Below are 20,723 nucleotides of genomic sequence, written 5' to 3' on the forward strand. Positions count from 1 at the left end.
GCACACCTGCTTCAATGAGGGGGGGCAGGGAGCAGCTGGGACCCACACATGTGCACACCCTAAGGTGACCAGACAGCAAGTGTGAAAAAATCGGGACAGAGGGTGAGGGGTAATAGGAGGCTATATAAGAAAAAGACCCCAAAATTGAGACTGTCCCTATAAAATAGGGATATCTGGGGACCCACACATGTGAAAAGGAGCTCATTTCTAGTTCAGGCCCATCTTTTTAAAAAAGAACTTTAGATAGGGTTAACATACATCTGTATTTTCCTGGACATGTCAGGCTTTTCGGTTCTTAAATCGCTGTCTGGGCGGATTTTTTAAAATTTAAAAATTCCTCCTGGGAAAATACGGCCGTATGGTAACCCTATTGGTACAAAAAATGCATGCTCTGGCACATCCCTTAAATCAGAACTTTTTATACAGAACCTGTTGTTAAGATTTTAGCAGCTCATCACTGCAAATGTACCCCAACACTGCCACCTTTTATGTAGCTGCTGTTACTGTGTGTTCAGTAGAAGGTGGCTCCATAATTTGTGCCAGTGCTATGTATGGGAGTGGTAATGGAAAATTCATAGAGAGTGTAAAAATCAATGGTAAAGGCTGTTTAGGGCAAATTATGGCATCTAACATCACTCTTGTTAAAGCAGATCTAGTCAAAGAGGAAGATTATTTACCAAATCAGAGTGTGAATGTTGTGATCCTCTATGAGTTTACTGTCCGTGTGCCTTTAGCCAGAATCCACCTCGAATGGAATGGGGCTAAGCATGAACTTATCGCTGGGGTAAGGAAGTTATTGCCTAAAGATCTTTTAATTGGGGAAAATGTTAAAGCTTTGTTCAGTTCAGGTAGCCAGTCACAGGACAGGAATGATCTTACACCTATGTCTATTGTGGGCAATGGTTTGCCTGAGGAGGGTTGCTCCAAAGGTTTGTCTGTGCCAGAAAGCAGTGTGTCTGTGAATGGAGTTAGATCAAGAGCAGAAAGATCTCATTGGTGAGGAAAATGTTTCTCAGGAGCAAATTAAAGAAAAATGTCAGGTGGAAGCCCTAACTGAGGAAGGAGAGGGTAGATTTGTGATGGGTGATGGATTGGTGGCTAGTGCAGCTTGTAAAAGTGAACCTGAAATGGGTAACTGTGATTTGCTGAAAGTAGCTCAGTGTAGTAAAAAAAGCAGCAGCTTCTTCATTGGGAGTGGCAATGTGCCTGGTAGGGAAAGTTTGGAGAAGCCTAGGCAGCCTTGTGAGCTGGTGGCTTTGTCTAGTCAGCAGTTTGGGAAGACAAGGATAGTGGAAGATGAGTGTCCCTATCCCTTACCTGTTTCCTGTGTGGAGAAATGTGACAGTGAAGGGAATGTGCCTGTGTCTGTCAGGGGTATTGACTTGCCTATGGAGAGGAGCTACCCCAGTCTCCAAGCAGTTGTCTGTGAACAGCCCTGTGTGCTGGGACAAGGGAAATGAGATCCCAAGCTGTGTGTCTGCTGAATGATTATGTGTCTCCGGCTCTTCTGTGTCTGTGGAGCAGACAGAAGGTGCCTTTCAGCCTGTGATGGTAGAGGGTGATTCAGTTGTCTCAGAGTTGGTTGTAAATACAGCTAAAGCCCAGGAAGGGAATGGTCCTAAGTTTGTGTCTGCTGGGGAGAATGGCGCTATAACTAGGTTGCATCCAGTTAGTGTCCTAGCAAAGTCCCAGAGACCAGACAATTCTGGTGCTTGTAGTTTGCCAGTTGCTAATGTGTGGTTGGAAAAGGGTGTAGCAACTCTGTCTAATCAGGGTGATACCCTAGCCAGGGCACAAGGGGAGCAAAAAGGTGATTTAATTGTGTTACCTACTGACAGTTTGACAACTTGTAGCAAGAAGGAAAAGATTCCTGAACTTGTGCATGGCCAAGGGAAGGAGAATGCTTCTAACCGGTTATCTAGAAAGTATGTAAGTTTGCTTGAAAGGGGATTGTGTATGAATCTGCCTGATGGGCCAGAGGTGATTCTGGATATAAGTGAGACCCAGAAAGAGTCTGTGGGGCTCAGGAAAGTGTTCACTTAGAGCAAGCCCTAGGTGAAGCAGGGAAGGGCAGAATTTCTGAGAGGGGTGAATTGCTGCTTAGAGAAGCTCCTAGGGAAAGGAATCCTCATGGTAACCTGTGGAAGCAGTTTACTGCAACTGAAGGGTGTGAAAGTGATTTAATCAAGGAAGTTTCAGTTCCTAACAGCCAGAAATTTTCTGTTGTGAATGGATCCACTGACTTTCCCTTTGAAAGATACAGTGTGGGCAGCTTTAGAAAAGATCTCAGATGGAGTAAAAGCTGTTAAGGAAGTTTTTTTATTTTGTTTGTTTGTTTTTTTAAATGGTGATAGTTTATTATTAATTAAAATTTTCCAAACCTCATAATGAGAAAGCTTTATACGAGTGTGAAATTACCACAAGTTAACCTTTTCACCAGGGAAGAATATCTTTAAAACATCAGGGCCTGTCTACAGATTAACATAAATTCTAGGTAGTAATTAAAAATATTTTATTTTAGAGTGGGAGAGTATTGTTATAATTTATAGGGAAGATAAAAATAATGCAAATTTGTGACACTGGCTTCCAGTGGCATGTAATGACATTTCACTGCGGAGATGTATGGTACAGCTCTGTAGGATTATTCATGTTGCCAGAGCATATGTTTAATTTGAACCATTTCGCTGTTCATTCTGTTAAACAGTCTGAATGGGATAGAAAGCATTTCTTAAATTACGTGGGATTATTTTATGACAAGTTTGTCACTGTATCTATTGGGTTTCCGGGAAACTGGGCGGGCGGAAGCCCTCCCAATGCTAAAAGATCCCCCCCCCCAGCCTAAGGGGAGGATCTACAGGACCTCAGAAACCTACTAATTTTGAGGGACAACTAATAAAAGAACAGGGACAGGAGTGCGGTCAAAGGGTCATAAGAAGGGAGCCTGACGGGGACACCAAGCAGAGAACCCCGGACAGCGCCCACTGCTCCTCGAAAGCGTCAAAGGAGCCAGTGGACACCACCCAGAGGAACTCCGCCCGGATACGTGAACGGACTAAGGATTGGAAACAAGCCCTGCAGTCGCAGGAGTCTCCATTGGCCAACCGCCTCTCCCTGGTTGTATAGATGGCCATTTTAGCCAGGGCGAGGAGGAGGTTGACCAGGAGGTCCTGTGACTTTGTGGGGCCACGGATAGTTGAGCAGCCTTATAACCAAGTGGCTGGGGTTTGACCAGCTTGTTGGGAAGACAATGGTGTTGGAACAGGAATGTCTCCATGCTGATTCTGTGAGTGAGCAGTCGGTGCTTCAGGGTCTGAGGACAGATTTGGTTACTGGTGTTTCAGAACAAAACAGTTTTATGGCTGAATGCTTGAGGATGCAGGGGAGAGCAAGCAAACTCTCACCCTCAGACCCTTTGAATTTGTGTGGTATCTCTGTAAGACAGAGTCCAGCCTTGGAATTGGTAGCAGCTAAGAAGTTAAAAGCTAGTGTTTGTGTTGATGCAAATTACCTGGCTGGCAGGGAAAAGAAAGACTTGCTAATAGCTGTTAGCACAGAGAGCCCGCCCCATCAGCCAGTGACTTCTGTTAGGCAAAAGCAGATCCAATCCACTGTTGTTCAAACTAAGTTTTACCTTGAGTTTGTAAAGAGATTCAATCATGTTATTGAACATGACTTTGATAAACCATTTCTGTTATATACTGGTACGGCCTCTAACCCAACACTAGCTGTAGTGAGACAGACCCAAGGATGGGGAGCTCTTGGGATGCAGTCAGTGATGTTTGTGTCATCCCTTACTGCATCAATTTTGCGTTGGGGGTGTGACGTTATTGATATACACTGGGACCGTATAGAACAGGGTTTGCAACCAAGGTCCTGTAGTGGCACCAAATCTTATGTAAAGGGGATCATATAAGGTGTCTAAGACCTGGTTATGGGCTGCTGGTTATGATTATGCTGTCTATATGTATGTATCATTTTGTAGTTGAAGTTATAAGTATTGGCTCTATACTGTCTGTATTTTGTATTTGTGCTCTGCTTCTGGGTGACACCCCAGAGAAGTTGGTGTTAGATCTGCCTAGCCTGCTTGATGGCCCATTAAGGACCATCAGCTACACAATTGACCCATGGAAAGAAGGCAGATACTCCTTGTAACTCAGCAACGTATGCAGGGTCTTGCCTATGTGACTCCAGACTCCATTTTGCTGTAATATTCCACAGTAAGAACCAAGAGGTTCTTACACCTGGAAAAGCCTATATAAGGCTAATGCCTCATCTCCATCTTGTCTTCAATCCTGCTTCTTACCTCTGGAGGGACTTTGCTACAAGCTGAAGCTCTACACAAGGGACTGATGACCCATCCCAGCTGGGGATGTACTCCAGAGACTTGATTTGAACCTGCAGTTTATTCCATCACTGCTACAAGCCTGAACTAAGAACTTTGCCATTACTGTATGTAATTGATTCCATTTAACCAATTCTAGCTCTCATCTCTACCTTTTTCCCTTTATGAATAAACCTTTAGATTTTAGGTTCTAAAGGACTGGCAACAGCGTGATTTGTGGGTAAGAGCTGATGTGTATATTGACCTGGGTCTGGGGCTTGATTCTTTGGAATCGAGAGAACCTTTTTCTTTTATTGGGGTGTTGGTTTTCATAACTATTCATCCCCAGGACGAGTGGCACTGGTGGGGATACTGGGAGACTGGAGTGTCTAAGGAAATTGCTTGTGTGACTTGTGATTAGCCAGTGGAGTGAAACCAAAGTCCTTTTTGTCTGGCTGGTTTGGTTTGCCTTAGAGGTGGAAAAACCCCAGCCTTGGGCTGTGACTGCCCTGTTTGAGCAATTGGTCCTGAATTGGCACTCTCAGTTGGGTCCCGCCAGAACTGCATCGTCACAGATCCTTCTGTGGAACGAAGCCTCAAAATCGCACGTAGTATTACAGATGATTTGAGACCGTACCAAGAAATGTTTGAGGAGCTCAAGTGACAAGAGCAACAGTTGCCAATCACCATGTTTTTAAAGAAAAAACAACCAGCAGCAGCAGAGCCTACACAATCAACTTCTCGAGCTAAACCAAAGCCAACCACTTCGTTTACGACTCGCTCTCCATCACTCAAGCCTGGTCCATCGTCTCCTGGATCGACATCAAGCCCTGATGACTCAATTATAGTGTTGTCAGGGGAAGAGGAAGACTAATCATTGGAGTGTGTACAGTACAAGACTAGCAAGAATATCCAGGATGACTGGTGACTGTTCAGGTTTACAGTACTGCATTGTACTGTACTGTTCATTTTTTATTCTTTCATTCTTCCGTCTGTTATGTTGTTAAAAATATTGTAAAATTGTGCATTTGTAGTCTATTTTATACTGTACTGTACATTGCTGTATACAATACATAGTACTGTACAGGGTTGTATACACAAAACTGTACTTTATGGGTGATTTAAGGGATTTTCAAGGGTCATTTTGACTATAGGAGATTTTCGCTTTACATGCTGACTGCAGAATGTAACCCCAGCGTAAGATGCGACAGACCAGTACAGTCTTCATTGCAGCTCACATGGTGGCTTTTCCATGAGCCCCACCTCCTTTGGTGCACAGGATGGATGGGGCTGATGGAAAGGGCAGCTAGTCAGTGTTCCCTTCTATCTGCATTGGTCAGTGGGTGGCGCTTGTTGTATTCATTTAGATGGAAGATCAGGCCCAGAGAGTCAGAGGTGTTAACGAGACCCTGCAGCTGTCCAACGTTAAACACTCGGATACAAAGTCGGGAGACTGGTATACAGAGACCTCAAGCTGCTTAGTCCCATGGCAAACATCCCTTTAAAAATCTTGGTAACTTTCTACTGAAGATCCAGAAGAAGAAAGAAAAACAGTGACAGCATTGGAGGTGTAAAACACTAAGGAAGGCTTTTATCTTAACAACATTTTTGTTGTTGTTCCCTTTCCCTTGACCAGCAGAGCGGCTTTGCAAAGAAAACCCTCTATCTGACAGTCTCTCAAATTAGTGGGTCTCAGCCTGTGGTCAGCGGACCCTTGGGGGTCTGCAGACTATGGCAAACGGGTCCGAAAAATAAGGCAACTTACAGCGCTGCAGCTGGACCGTACAGCTACTCCTCTGCAGTGCATGTGGCGAAGCCGCTCTATGCCAATGAGAGAGAGCTCCGGTCGGCATGAAAAAGCCACTCCAGTGAGCGGCAGAAACTATGTCAGTGGGAGAAGCTCTCCTGCCAATGACGCACTTATGCCAGCGTAACATATATCACTCGAGGAAGAGACATGAGCAACAGACATTTTGACGACATAAGTGGTAGTGCAGGCATGGCCCATCCCTTTAGTAGTGTGTCAGAAGAGACACCTTTAAATTGGGGCATGAAGGAGACAGGGAAGAGGACAGATACCCAAACATATTCTTCAAATTGATCTAGAACGCAGTAGTCACTGGCAACAATACATTGCTTCTAGATTCTGAAATGCAAACATGAAATCCTCTTCACCAGCTCATACTCCAGATTACCAAGGCACTGTGCAAGTTGTGGGCTGTGCTTATTAGTATTTTAAAATTAGGAGTGTAACTTTTAAATAAAGACACATTTCCTATAAATGAGAGAAAGTTATCGTGTGACTAATCCAAATAATTTTGCTTTATACATCAGTAGGTGAGGGCTTGAGAATACAGCAGGTTTGAAGGAGAGAGATGGCTTCCGCTGGTTTGCATTTCTTCTTGTAACTCATGAGGACACAGTCCAGACTATAAACAGAAAAATCAGGACTGGAAAAGCGACAGTCCTCTACCCCGCCATCAAAGAGGCATAAAACAATCGTGCAACTTAAAGACTTGAGCTATGGAACACTCAAAGTATTCAACAAAAGGAAATTCTAAATCATTTCCTGTGTTTTACCATAGTTTCATTCTTGCACAGGACTGGATTTTAGAATTCATGTACTAGGTATTTCTCACCTATGGTCACAATTCTGTTTGTAGCATCACAATTAGCTGCTGTAGATTTTGTTGACCCCTCTATGACCCCACTGCTGCTGCTTCTGGCCGCCCTGCCGCAGTCCCTGGGTGGCTCGAGCCGCTTCACCCAACCCCGGCTGTGGTGCTAGGGGGCAGTCGCCCTGCGGCACCTGCAGGCGGTGCCGTGTGCCCCACAGGGCGGCCCCCAGCCCGAGTGTCCCCTGCTCGGACCCTGCCCGGCCCAGCCACAAGGTGTGGGACCTGCTCCCTTGTGGCGTGAACCGCAGCAGCCGCAGGGCACCCCTGCGCACAACGTGCTGCTGCTGTCATGGCTGGCTCTAGGATTTTGCCGCCCGAAACAAAACAAAAAAAAAAGATGGCCGGAATGCCACCCCTGAAAAGGTGCCACCCCAAGCACGTGCTTGGTTTGCTGGTGCCTAGAGCCGGCCCTGTCTTTTATGCAATCCTTATCTTGTTGTTGTGTAGGTACAGAAGAAGGTAATGGCAACACTGAAGGGCATGGGGGGGTCTTGGTAGCTGCCCTTTGTTTAGTTAGGCAGGATGGAACATGTGATTCAAGGCACGAATGGTGTTCCATAGTGATCCCATTGTGTTAAAAATGGTCTAGATTGTGAAGAGACTCATAGGTATTTGTGTTCCATTTTTATCAATACTTAATCAAGAATCCCTTCAAGAATCCCCCTGGAGTGCTGCGCTCCTGTTCGATTGAAAACTCACATTGCTTTTAGATCCACTAATCCCAAAAGAATAGTACAATTCTACTCAGGGCCACTGCTCAACTGAACACACAGAACTTAAAAAGAAAGTGTGTGTGAAAACAGGAATAAATTTATCATCAAAGAACAGCGATTCAAGCAAGAGAGAGTGAGAATTTTGGAAACAGTTACATATTAAACAAAATCATAACATGCTAGCCTTTCTAGAGACTAAACGTGACCAACAAGACGTTATCCTATCTCCACAAGATCGCTTACCACATATTCTTTCACCAGTATTTTCAACCCTTTGGCTGAGAATCAGGGGCGTAGCCACAGATGGGCCTGGGTGGGTTATGCCCACTTACTTAGCAGCCAGGCCCATCCAAATCTGAGCAAAGATGTTGTGCTGCCACAACAGCCTGGGGCTTCACTCAGGCACCTGAAATCCAGGACGGAGCTATGCACCTGTCCTTCAGAAGGCTACTCTCCAGCAGCTCTGCCTTGTCATTTTCTGAGCTGCGGGACAGAGGGTTCCTGCTGCCCTGACCTCTCGGGGCAGACCGGCCGCAGGAGCACATGCCAGCACGCAGCGGTCACACACAATGAAGCAACGAAGGACAGCACCGCAAAGACGCATTAGTGCCCTAGCTGTTCTGTCATCCCACCCCTCCTCCACCTGGCTATACCATCAGGTCACTAACGTGAGGGGAGGATTGAAATTGGAAAGGAGGTGACGGGAACCTCCACCCCATGCGTGGGGCTTGGGCCTTCCCCCACGCAGAATACAGCATGGGCTGTTTGTGCGCCAGAAAATCACCCCCATGCGCAGTGAGGGGCAGATGCTGTGTCTCCCCCTCCGCTGGAGGGGGAATGGTCAGACCTCCACCCGCAGCTGCTCTGAGGGGAAGTGTGTGCACAATGCTTGTGTTGTGCAAACCTTGCCCCGTGTAAATACACTCAGAGTCAACCTATGATCCAGCTCTTGTAAAATGCAGCCAATTAAACCACAGTGACCATGGGTGTAAAGCTGTGGCCTCCTTTTTAGGGTCTACTATTGCCCAAGATCTAAGTCAAGCTGAGGCAGTGTTTGTGTGATGTGCTAATTTCTGAGCTCCTTGACGCCTGCACAGTGTTTGTCATGGCTTTGCCACACATAATGTTGTTCTGTTATTGATCTTAATTTGTTCTGTGGCATGTAATAGTTTATGGTGTTACTTGTCACATGCATGAACACTCTTCCTATCACTGGTCCATCTGTAGTGGACCTATATGTGGATGCCTTGCCCTGATGTTAACAGCTGCAATGAACAAGCATTATTACAATTACCCATGCTCCTACACAGTGCTGCATTCTTGAAAGGCCGAAGTTTATGGAGCCAGGTGCAGATAGTGAGGGGTGCATAACACCAGCACAGAGACAGGCAAATTCTCTGTGCTGACCATGCCCTTAGCTTCTTACAGAGTGGCCTCCTGTTTATGTACTAAAAATGGAGTAGGCCTCGATTGTGTGCCACTGTATACCTTCCATCTTGTACAAGTCCCCAGTTTACACAATGGTATGGAACAGGGGCTTAGTCACATCAGACCCTGAATCAGAGAGAAAGTTCTCTAAATATGTAGCATTCTATTAGTTACATGCTGGTACCTGGTTCAAAGGGGATTTTTTTGCTTGCTTTATTATCCTCTTGTCTGTTTGTTGTGCTGTTGATATGTCTTAATTAATGACAGTTAAGGACCATCTTGTTCTATGTCTGTACAGGTCCTAGCGCAATGGGATCCTGGTCTGTGACTGGGACTATGAGGCAGTGCTGCAATACAAATAATCACATGCTGATCTACAGAAATACTTTTTTTTACCGTAGCCATTCCCTCTGGCTTAAGAGATTAGTCACTGAAAATGGAAGTATGTGAACTTGACATCTGCAGTTTAACTCAGTCCCTTCATCTCCTGCAGTGAGTGTGCTTTCTGCTCAATACACACTCAATGGGTCCACATAATAGAGTTATGAAGATGGGTCTATGGGAGGGTTTGACTTCCTCTACCATGGGCTGCTATTGCAGGAAGGAGGTTTGCTTGGAAGAGATGAGGTCCATCTGACCAAGAAGGAGAAGAACATCTTCATGTGCCGACTCACCAACCTTATGAGAAGAGCTTAAAACTAAGTTCAGAGGGGGCGGGTGAAAAAAGCCACCAGGTAAAAAAAGGTGACCTTAATAGAGGACTAGATGTTTGGGGAAAAGCAGATGTGGAAAATTGTAGTAGAATTATAGGAGTAACAAAAGGGAAATCCATGGTGGGTATCTGCTTAACATCTTAGATGTCTATACACAAATGGAAGGAGTAATAATAATGAGGAATAAACAGTAAAATCTGGGAGTTTTAGTACATATGTCATAACTGAGCTTAACTGGCATCGCAGATACTTGATAGGCTAAATCTCATAACTGGAATATTGATATAGAGGGCTATAGCTTGGTCAGGAAGGACAGGCAGGAAAAAAAACAGAGGACATATTGCATTGTACACTTGTTCTGGGGTCCAGAAGGAGGTGAGAAGCAGACCAGTTGAAAGTCTCTGAGTAAAGATAAAAGAAGGAAAAAACAGGGGTGATGTCCTGGTAGGGGTCTATTACAGACCACCCAATCAGGAAGAGGAGGGAGATGAGGCATTTCTAGAACAAAAACCAGAAATATTCAAAAATCAAATCCTGATGATAATAATGGGGGATTTTACCTACCTAGACAGCTGTTAAAAAAGAAATATGGCAAAACACAAAATTATCCAGTAAATTCCTGGAATGTACTGGGGACAAAGCTTTGTTTCAGAAAATGAAGGTAGTAACCTGAAGGACAACCATTTTAGACTTGATTTTGACCAACAGGGAGGAGCTGGTTGTGAATGTGAAGGTGGAAGGTGATTTGGGTGAAAGTGATCATGAATGATAGATTTCATGATTCTAAGGAAAGGAAGGAGTGAGAATGACAGAAGGAGGACTACAAAAAGCACATTTCAATATACTCAGAGAATTGGTAGGTAGCCACCCATAAGGAAAATATCTAAGGCATAAAGGAGTTCAGGAAGTTTCTCATGGAGACAATATTAAAGGCACAACTGCCAATACAAAGGAAAGATAGGAAGAATAGTAAGTTTTTTAATGACCTGAAAATCAAAAAGAAATCCTACAAAATGTGAAACATGGACGAATTACTAAGGAGAAGTACAAAAGAATAGCATATACGTGTAAGGATAAAATCAGAAAGGATAAGGCACAAAATCGGTTATACATAGCAAGGGACAAATGTAATTGGAATTCTTTTTCCATATGGTTTACTGCAAAGAGTGTCATCACTTTGAATGCTTTAAAGGCAACATAACTTCCAAAATCAAGAGTTGGCTCTATATATGGCCCTACATATGACACCACACTGTATCAAACACAATAAAAATTAATGTAGTTGATTTGTCTGGCAGGACAAGGAAATTAAGTATACATTTCAATTCATTGTAAAATAATATAAAATCAATATTTGTAATACAGTTCAATAAGGTTTCATCAGGCTTTTTGATCAACCAAATTAAAAGCAGAGGGAAAACCAACCACACTCAAGGGTCACTGTGCATTCTCCAAGGCAGTTTCTTCTCTTTCTTTGTTTGATGCTTTTATTTATATAAATTCAACCAGGAGCAGATTTTCAGGTAAAACCAATACTGGAAAGTGTGGTAAACTGAGAGAGGGACCAAACCAAAATTCAAAGTGATGTTGAGAGAATGAGAAATTCTACACTGGAGCAAATGTAGCCATCTATTGAACTGCTTACATGTATGGGCCCAGATATTGAAATGTATTTAGGTTCCTAAAAGCTACTGATTTCAGTGTGAGTTAGGAGCCTAAATACCTTTGAGGATCTTGTCCATGTAATTACAGCACATACCTGGTCAGCAGCTGATTGTGTGGTATGCTACAGTCACATCGATGTCATAATAGTGCTTGCATAATCTGAACTGGCTATCCTGGCCATGACAGACTGAGAGGCCAGCTGCCTACCAGGACAGGAGCTCTTTGGAGAAAGGACTGGAGGAAGTGGTGAAAAAAGACTAAAACATGAATAATCTTGTGAGTGAACAGGAGGTAACTGAGAGAGGTAAGGGTAGGCATTGTATTTTCTAGATCCAGTCTATTCACACACACATTCAGAAAGCCTAGGCATACAGATAGATTAGTTGTAATGTTCTCCATTTGTATGACCAGAACCTCAGCTGCTGTAAACCAGTGTTGCTCTGTTGTCTTCCTTGTAGCTGTGTTGATTTACACCAGTTGAGGACTTGGCCTACAGCCTCTGGACCTGGAAACTTTCCTGAGAATCTGAGTTTCTATTGAATGTTATGGGGGAGGTCTGACTAAGCAAAACTCTTAAAGCATGTGCTTAACTTTAGGTCTCTTTGTTGGCTTAGAGTTAAGCATGTGATTAGGATGCTGAATCAGGGTGTAGGTGCCTTAATATGGATTTAGGTGCTTAAGTTTAGGCACCCAGTTTTGAAAATTTGGGCCATAAATTATTATTCTGTATGCTATCAAACCTCATCAATTGATAGTAAAGAGGGAAAGGAAGATTATTTTACATGGGGATCTACTTGAAAGGAACAAATTTTCTTCATTATGATTTCCTCCCAAACACACTGGGTCCTTCAGCACACAAACCTGGTCATCAGGAGGAAGGAAGAGAATTTACATGATTCCCAGGTCGTCTTCTCCTCACAGTGTTTGGGCACCTGCAGAATCTTTACTGGATAGTGAATTAAAGAGGCCAGCACCAATTCTACTATCAGTGGTAACCAGCCAAATCCTTTTATTAAATTTCAGGTGTTTATAATGAGGTTGTTTCCTCCTGGCACACATGAATGACCAAGATAAGGACAGAATTGCCCTCAGGATTGCCTCTATAGCTAAGACCAAGCTGGCTACTGTTGTGAGAGTTCTGCTGGAGAAATTGCAACAGGATAAGGTAGGGCAGTTTCATGAAATTAAATCTGCTTTCCATGTGTCCACACCAAATTCTGCCTCACTTCCTGGGAATGCATGGGGTAATTCAGTATAGAACTTGGCCTGGTGCACCAGCAGCATAATCTGTATTCACCCTTCTATCCTCCATCATGCAAAATGCTGTTATTACAGATCAGGCTGATATAATGCTCTATAAAAAGAGCATTGTCCGTTTTCACACAGTGGAGTACATGGGTTGTATATAGTAAAAGTACACTATAGGACCTGCAGTAATCTCTTCCAATAATACTTTGCCCTTCTTTAGCATCTTCATCCAAAAATCTCAAAGCACTTACCTAACACTAGTGAATTAAGACTCACAGCACCCTTGTGAGAATGGTAAGCATGATCCCCATTTACAGATGATTTGTGTCACAGGGAATTCAGTTACTTGCTCAACACCACTTAGCAAGTTAGTAAAAGAATGTGAATAAAACCCAAGTGAACTGACTCCCTGCTCTTATTCCTAACCAACACTCATGTCATCATAAGAAAGATTATTGAGATTATAGCACTGAAGGGACCTTATCTATATATTTTCCGGGGGGCGGATTCTGCAACAAAAAAATAAAAATGATGCGCACAGTATTTTAACATTTCTGCAAATATACAATATAATTGCACCAGTTCAAATTATTTATTTCAAAATCCCTGTCAGTAAGTATGTCTGTATCAATAGACAACAAAAAGGATTGAGGAAATCTTTTTGACAAATAGATTCCTTACTATTCATATTAATACAGAACTCTGAGTAACAATTCACTTCAACTCACTACAGAGCCATATTTCTTGCACCCCTCATGGCTTGGTGGAGTCAGGTGTAATGGAGGAGCTGAGGGAGAGGGAGGTGGTGCTGGGAAGGAGCCTGGGTGTGAACTTGGAGGTTGCTGGGTATGGATGGGAAAGGTATGGAACAGTTTTGGGAGGGGCGGGGAGGAATTGCTAGGGAGCTCTCCCCATGCAGACCCTGGCTGACTCCTAACCTCTCCCATTCAGTAAGGCATCTGCCCCTGCCTCCATGTGTTCCTGCACCCCCACTCAGATACCCACTCCCCCCATCCCAATGTGGCTCTATGCCCCACCCAACCATCCCCTGTCCCTGTGTAGCTCTGCACCTCCTCCCCCATCACTATGTGGTTCTGAACCTCCCTCCCCCCTGTAACACTGGGTCTCCACTCCCATTCAGCCCCTGCCCCAGTCTGTCCTCCCCCACTAGCCCTTATGAGCAGAACCGAACTGCTTGTCTTGGCCTCCTAGTACTTTAATTATTTGAATTACTTGATTAATGATGAATCTCTTTTGGTTTTAAAGAATAAAATTATTGCCTAATCCAGAGCTACTTGTATTATGTAGCGCTTATGTATTCATAAATTATCAGTGACAATTTTCAATTAAACAAATCCTCCTGACATTTAAAAATGAATGGAAGGAGCTTCTCCCCAGTGGAGCTGTGTGTTCTGATTGCAGTTTGCAGAAGCCTCCTTTTCAAGCAGCACCAATGGAATGTTTAGCCAATCGAGAGATCTGATTGGCTCTGAACATTCCAAAGGGCTTTATGACCTTGGCATGCAGGTCACCTAGATATAGAGACTCCCAGGAGACAGAGATGGAAAAGATCTATTGGATCATCCAGTCCATTTCCCTGCGAATGCAGAACCATTCCAAATGGCCATTTCCCACTGGTTTGGCCAAACTAATTTTAAAAGCCCTAATGACTGAACTTCCGCTATTTTCCTAGGAAGACTATGTCATAACCTTATAGACCCATCTCACAGGTGAGGCATTTTTCCTGTTATTAAAGTCTAAATTGTATGTCTTTTTTTAGTTTAATCCCATTACTCCTACTTTTACCTAAATGCAGTGATGAGCTGCCAAAATATTAACAACCGGTTCCCTCCTCCTCACCTCATGAGGGGGTCGTGCCCCCCCGGGGTCATGCCCCATCCAACCCCCCATGTTCCTTGACACCCCCCTGGGACCCCTGACCCATCCCTGTCCTCTGACTGCCCCTTGCAGCCCCATCCAATCTCTCCTCTTATTCTTGATGGCCCCCTGGGACCCCTGCCCCATCCAACTACCCCTTCTCTCTGTCCCTGACTGCCCCTGCCACCTCATCCAACCCCTGCTCCTTCCTGACTGCCCCCCGGGACCCCTGTCCCCATTCAATCCCCTGTTCTCTGCCCTCTGACCACCCTGACCCCACAACACACGAACACTGCCTGCCTGCCCCCTTACCACACTGCCTGGGTCGGGTCCGCTCTGCCGGGACCTCGACCAGTGCCGTGGGCCCGACTCCCGGGCCGGGCCGCTCGGCCGGCACCGGGGCGGGCTGCGAGGCCCGACTTGCCGGGCGGGCCGCTCGGCCGGCACCGGGGCGGGCCACGGGGCCCGACTTGCCGGGCGGGCCGCTCGGCCAGCACCGGGGCCAGAGCCAGGGGGCCCGACTTGCGGGCCGGAGCCGCTCGGCCGGCACGGCTGAGCCGCGGGGCCCGACGCGGGCGGGCTGCTCAGCCGGCGCCCGCCGCGGCACCGCGAGGCCCGACTCCCCAGCCTGGGCGGGCGGGCCGCTCGGCGGCCGGCGCCAGGGCCGGGCAGCGGGGCCCGACTCCCCGGGCCAGGGCCGCTCGGCTGGCGCCAGGGGGCCGCGGGGCTGGGGCCACTCGGCCGGCGCGGGGGCTGCTCGGCCAGCGCGGGGGGGCCAGGGCCGGGGTGGCCGGGGCCGCTCCGGCTGGGGCTGGGGAGGCCGGGGCCGCGGGGCCCGACTCCCCGGGCCAGGCCGGAGCTGCGGGTCCCCAGGTGGGCCGGGTCCGAGCCGCTCAGCCGGGACCAGCCCCAGCCAGTGGTGCTTGGCTGGGGCGCTCGGCCAGGGCCAGGGGGAGCAGGACTGGGCCATGCACACACCGTCCCCCCCGCGCCCAGCTTACCTGCCTGCTGCATTTTTCAGGCTTCCCGCGAACATTTGATTCGCGGGAAGCAGAGAAGGAGGAGAAGGAGGGTGGAGCATTCAGGGAGAGTGAGGTGAGTTGGGGCCGGGCCGGGTGGACAGCTGCCTAGCCTTTGTTAAATTTAAAGCTTTTTAGAACCGTTTGTCCTGGAACAACCGGTTCTAATTCCCCCTGCAGCCTGTTCGGAACGGAACGAACCAACACCAACTGGAGCTCATCACTGCCTAAAATCTTCTCCTCCTTGATTCACATCACATATAGTTGTATGGTATTGGTATATGTGTCCCCCTCATCTTAGTCTTTTTGCATCTGCCTTTGGCAGTTCTTTCAGTCTGTCTTCAGAAGTAGAGGTCTGCTCAGGCCCAGTTTTGAAGCCCAACCTGAACTGGCCCCAAGCCCACTCACCTCACCTTGAGAGGTTGAATCATTTTCCATCCTGGTCCCAACCCTTCCCCCAAGCCAGATATTGCCACTGCATCCTGCTCATGGAGCCGGCGCAGCGGCAACGATGTGCATCGATGGCTTCATCCTCTGACACTGCCCCTGTTGTGCTGATCCATGGGCTAAAGGAGGAGAGCCGACCTGACCTGAGCCCAAGAGCCAGTTGTTTTTCATCCAACCTGACCCTGATGCCTGTAGTCAGGTCCCATAGGATTTGGGTCAGGTTGCAGGGCTCTATTCAGAAGTCAGTTCTGCCACCCCCTGCATTCTTTTTGCTCTCCCATGAATTACTTCCAGTTTGTTGCTCTCTCTGGGAATGTGGTGCTAGAAAATGCAATAATCCAGATGCAGTCACACCTTAGATGAACAGAGAGGAACTGTCATCTTCCTGCTTTGTGCCTTGATCCCTGTGTGGAAAAGACCCAACCCACATGGCTCTTTGTGGTAGCCGTCACCCCTTGCATATACACGTTGACTTGGTTTTCACTGTCACCCCAGGGCACTTGTTGCTTCCCACTTTTCTCCCTCCCATTATGTCAGTTACATCCTTTCCAGATGTGCTAGTTTGCAGTTTTCTGAAAGGAATCTTGTTCTCTGCTCAGGTTTTAATTTCTCTGTGTCCCTCTTTATTTTTTTCTGTCCCAGCTGATACTAAACTCCCCCATATTTAGTATCATCTGTGAATTTCTACACTGATGGGCCTCATAAAGACACCTTTAACTGTGCGACTGTCAATGTAGATCTAACTGCTGAGCTAATTTCTGCTAGGAGCTGTTGAGGACTTACTGCGGGAGTTGGGTATTTTGTAATTACACATTTACCAATTCTGTCTGGAATGACTAGAGCAAGGGCAAGGGCTCCTTTTTATTGTTTGTTTTCAATAAATGAAACTCGAGAAGGGGGCAGTGAAGGAGGCTTCTTCTGGCTTTTTCTCTGCAGGAAGATTAAAATATGTCAATTGTTCGGCTGCTTCTGAAGTGCTGCTAATATGGTGATTATGGAGGGCATGGCATGTTTTACACCAATTAAGTCAATGGAGTAGTTGTGTGAGCATGCTGGCTGAGGAGTCAGTGTGGCCTAGGGGATAGGACTCTGGATAATGACTCAGGAGATATGGATTCTCTTCCTGGCCACAGACCTGCTCTGTTATGATAAGACTTAGGCTAATAATTTCATGTTTGGATTGGAAGCTCTTTAGGGCAGGGGCTTATTTGTAAAATTACTGTGTGGTCATCAAGAAAAACTTTTCCGAATTTTTTTTTCTCTTTTCTGGTTTGTCCCCAGCAAAACAGAGTAGCCATCTACTATATCCTGGAGGAGGTATTACAGCAGGACACCGGGGGCCTAGAGATAAGGCTAGTGAAAAACATTGTAAGCCTAGCCTCAGACCAGATGAGAGAGACTCAGGTAAGTTAGTTCTCCTGAGCTACTAATCAAAGGATCCAAAGCTTTAACTAATTAAAACTCTCTTTTGGGGGGGGGATAAACTATATACTGAAATGAAAATGTATTCTTCTGTTAGAGGCCCACACCTTCCTCCAGACCAAAGCCCAGGTCCTAGACAGCACTTGTGCACATGCATAAGATGGGAAAACTCACATGTGAAAGTTACACATGTGCTTAAGTGCTTTGCAGGATCAGGACCCGAGACACATGATCTCAGACACGGAGACAGGCCTGTGGTTTCTTAATGAGCACGTCTTTCCCAAAGTCTACTAGGGATTTCATTATTGATACTGATGTTATGTGGGAGGCGCTCTGATACTATAGGGATAAGTGGCAGTATAAAGCTCTAAGACAGACAGACAGAATCTGAGCTATCTCCAAAAGCAGCAGCATTGGATTTAGAATCTAGTTTGGCAGCAGGAAAACCCATGGAAAAATCTCTCTCTTGTTCCAAAGGAAGTCAGCCTCCTTTTGGGGGACAGTTTATTCCAGGAAAGCTCTCTGAATATCTTGAAGCTGTCTGTGTCTCACTACCTCCTCAGGGCAGGGCAGGGCAGGGCAAAATATCACGTGACTAAGGTGACCAGTCATCCACCCACAAGGAGCTAATAATGAATAGTCTAACTAAGCAGCTTGCAAGCAACTCGAAGGCTGAAAATTGTTTAGCCAAACGACTCAATGAATATTTATGACTAATGACTGTATCCGCAGAAAGTTGGGTGAGTTCATTCGGAACTTATGCACAGAAATAAGATCTTGACTCATATAAACAACTCTGGCTAGTGCAACCGGCTTCAGTTACTTCAGTCTTTCTCTTTTTTTTTGTTTTGTTTTGTTTTTTTTGTAGGAAGCAACAACTGAAGTAAAAGTGGCAGCTAGCAACACGTTAGTGACTCTGGCAAGCTGCTATTTTGATCATGTCATGTATGAGCTACACTGTCATCTGAAACCACCGAAGCTGCCTGAAGAGTTTATTTTAGTTACGCTGGCCAACCTGTCATCAGCCTATGGTATGGTAACTTCCATCTTTTGTTTCAAAGTTATCGTCTTTCATTTAAGGACAGGGGATTACTCTCTCTACCTAAAAATGTTGCAGCTAAACAGAGCTCTGCTTGAGTGTGTGCGTGCGTGTGTGGAGAGACAAAGGATTCACTGCTCTTGCTAGTTCTGGCTTCCAGATCATGAGCTGTCAGACGGCAGTGGAAGCTCTAACTTCTGCCCCCAACTGAAGTTCCTTAAGGATGGGAATGAGTGGAAGATCAGGTCTAGTGGAGCTCTTCTCCACCCCACTTCCCATCCGGCCCCAGTGCTCTCTCTCCTTACGCTGGGAGTGAGTTGAGCATCGGGCACAGCTGTGCACTGGTGCAGGATTCCTCTCTTCAGGGTGAATCCCCCACTGGCTTTCAATGGCTCCTTTAAAGCCAGTCTGCTCTGCTTACGCAGCGCAAAATGACCCAGGAGCCCATAGTATCCTGCCCCTCAGTGTTTCTAAGTGTGTTCTAAGAAGGCAGAGAGCAGCCGATTATCTATCTTCCTTCTCTTCTGCAGCACGTAAGTGTATCCCTTTTGTGAGAGTGACCCTGAACACCATGTTCTCCATGCTGGAGTTCGTCAAGGACGGCAGGCTGAGACAAGCATTTTGCGGTGGTAAGTGCCAGCAGGTGCCCCAAATGGATATTTAGGGAGTCTTGGTACAGATTGGGTGACTGACCAAGTTTGCAAACATGCCTGAACTGTGCTCCCTGCCTGGATTGCACCAGGTGGTGCGTTCCTTGGCTCCTGGCACTCAGTGAAGTTGAGAGTGCTCTGTACTTTGCAGGAGGCACTGAGCATTTGTAAGTTCAAGCCCTTTATGACTCATGGATATAATTTAAAATAAACAGACACAAAGGCTGAAGCTGCCCATCTGCCGGCAGTCTCCTGGGGGAGGAGGTGAAGGGAACAGATTTCAATACTGTACATTTAAAAATCCCATTTCCCACTCCTTCACCCATTCTCTCCTCTTAGTTTCTTTATCATCATCTCCTTTCACCCTCTTTCTCTGTCTTCTCTTCCTCTCCACTTCTCTCTTCCTTTGCTTTTCAGGTGATGCTCAGTAAGGGGTTAATCCTGTGCCTTTGAGGTAAATGGGAATTTTGCCATCGACTTCATAGACAACAGGATTGGGCCCTAATTCTTCTTAGCAAGGACACTAGATACACCTACCTTTAGGGCAAAGTGCTCCCCACTACCTTCAAATCCCAGTAAAGCCAATGGCAGTTAGGGGCACTGAACATCTTTCAGACAAACTGTAACTCGAGATAAAATCATCCAGTGTTAGAGTTAAATAAACAATAACTGCAGAGGACACGAGTCGTTCAGAGGAGAGCTTGCTGAAATATTTTGATTTTTAATTATATTTTCCATAATTTTTCCCCCAAATTTGATGAAAAACAAATGTGAAAAATGTCAGTGACAAGTCTGATCAGGAAGTGTGCATCCAGTGTTTCTGAGTATCTAAAGAGGTGGCTGGATTTTTTTGATTTTTGAAAAATAGAAATGATTTTTAAACTTTGCAATTTTGAAAGAAAAAATCACCATCAGTAAAGATTTGTAATTTAATTTAAACTGTTTTTTCAAGCAGCTCTAATTAAGAGGTAACAAGGAAGGGAGAAAAAATTGTCTTCAGATGCTGGTAATTGAAAAAAGATTGAGAGATCTGCAAATTAAAAAGCCTTTTGAGAAACAAGACACGGAATGGGGGGAAGAGAAATAGCTCAAAATTGATGTTGGATTTCAGCGTCTAGTCCTGAACAGAGCAGTAGCTGCCATGGAATTGTAGTAAACTTTTGGCCTGGGTGTCTTCATGGATAAAGCAACTTCTCCTCGTTACTAATGTGTCCTTTTCACATTGCCTGTCTTCTCTCCGTCCATGCAGTTCTGGAACAATGGTCAAGGGCAGTACGTCTCTTTTTGGCTAACTGGGAAAAGTGCTCATTCCCCAAAGTGGGCCAATTGCGACTCTGCAATCATTTTCTTCCCGTCTACACTCATGTGACCAGCAACTGGCTGACCTGTGAGGAGCCGGAGGTGAGAATTGCTGGTTCTCTAAACCTTTAGCAGAAATTGTAACGTTAAATTCTATGTGTCTGACACTCATTGTGATGATGGCATTTAGTGGTAGGTCCTTT

The 20,723-nt window shown here is 45.7% G+C and overlaps 1 protein-coding gene across 1 annotated transcript in view; it reads left to right on the plus strand.

Annotated features, from left to right (window-relative positions):
* LOC120379924 (maestro heat-like repeat-containing protein family member 2A) overlaps nucleotides 1-20,723 on the plus strand; it is a 270,114-nt gene that overhangs the window by 233,912 nt on the left and 15,479 nt on the right. The window lies entirely within an intron of this gene.

This window comes from Mauremys reevesii, linkage group 13 (assembly GCF_016161935.1).
Source record: "Mauremys reevesii isolate NIE-2019 linkage group 13, ASM1616193v1, whole genome shotgun sequence".
NCBI classification, from domain to species: Eukaryota; Metazoa; Chordata; order Testudines; family Geoemydidae; genus Mauremys; species Mauremys reevesii.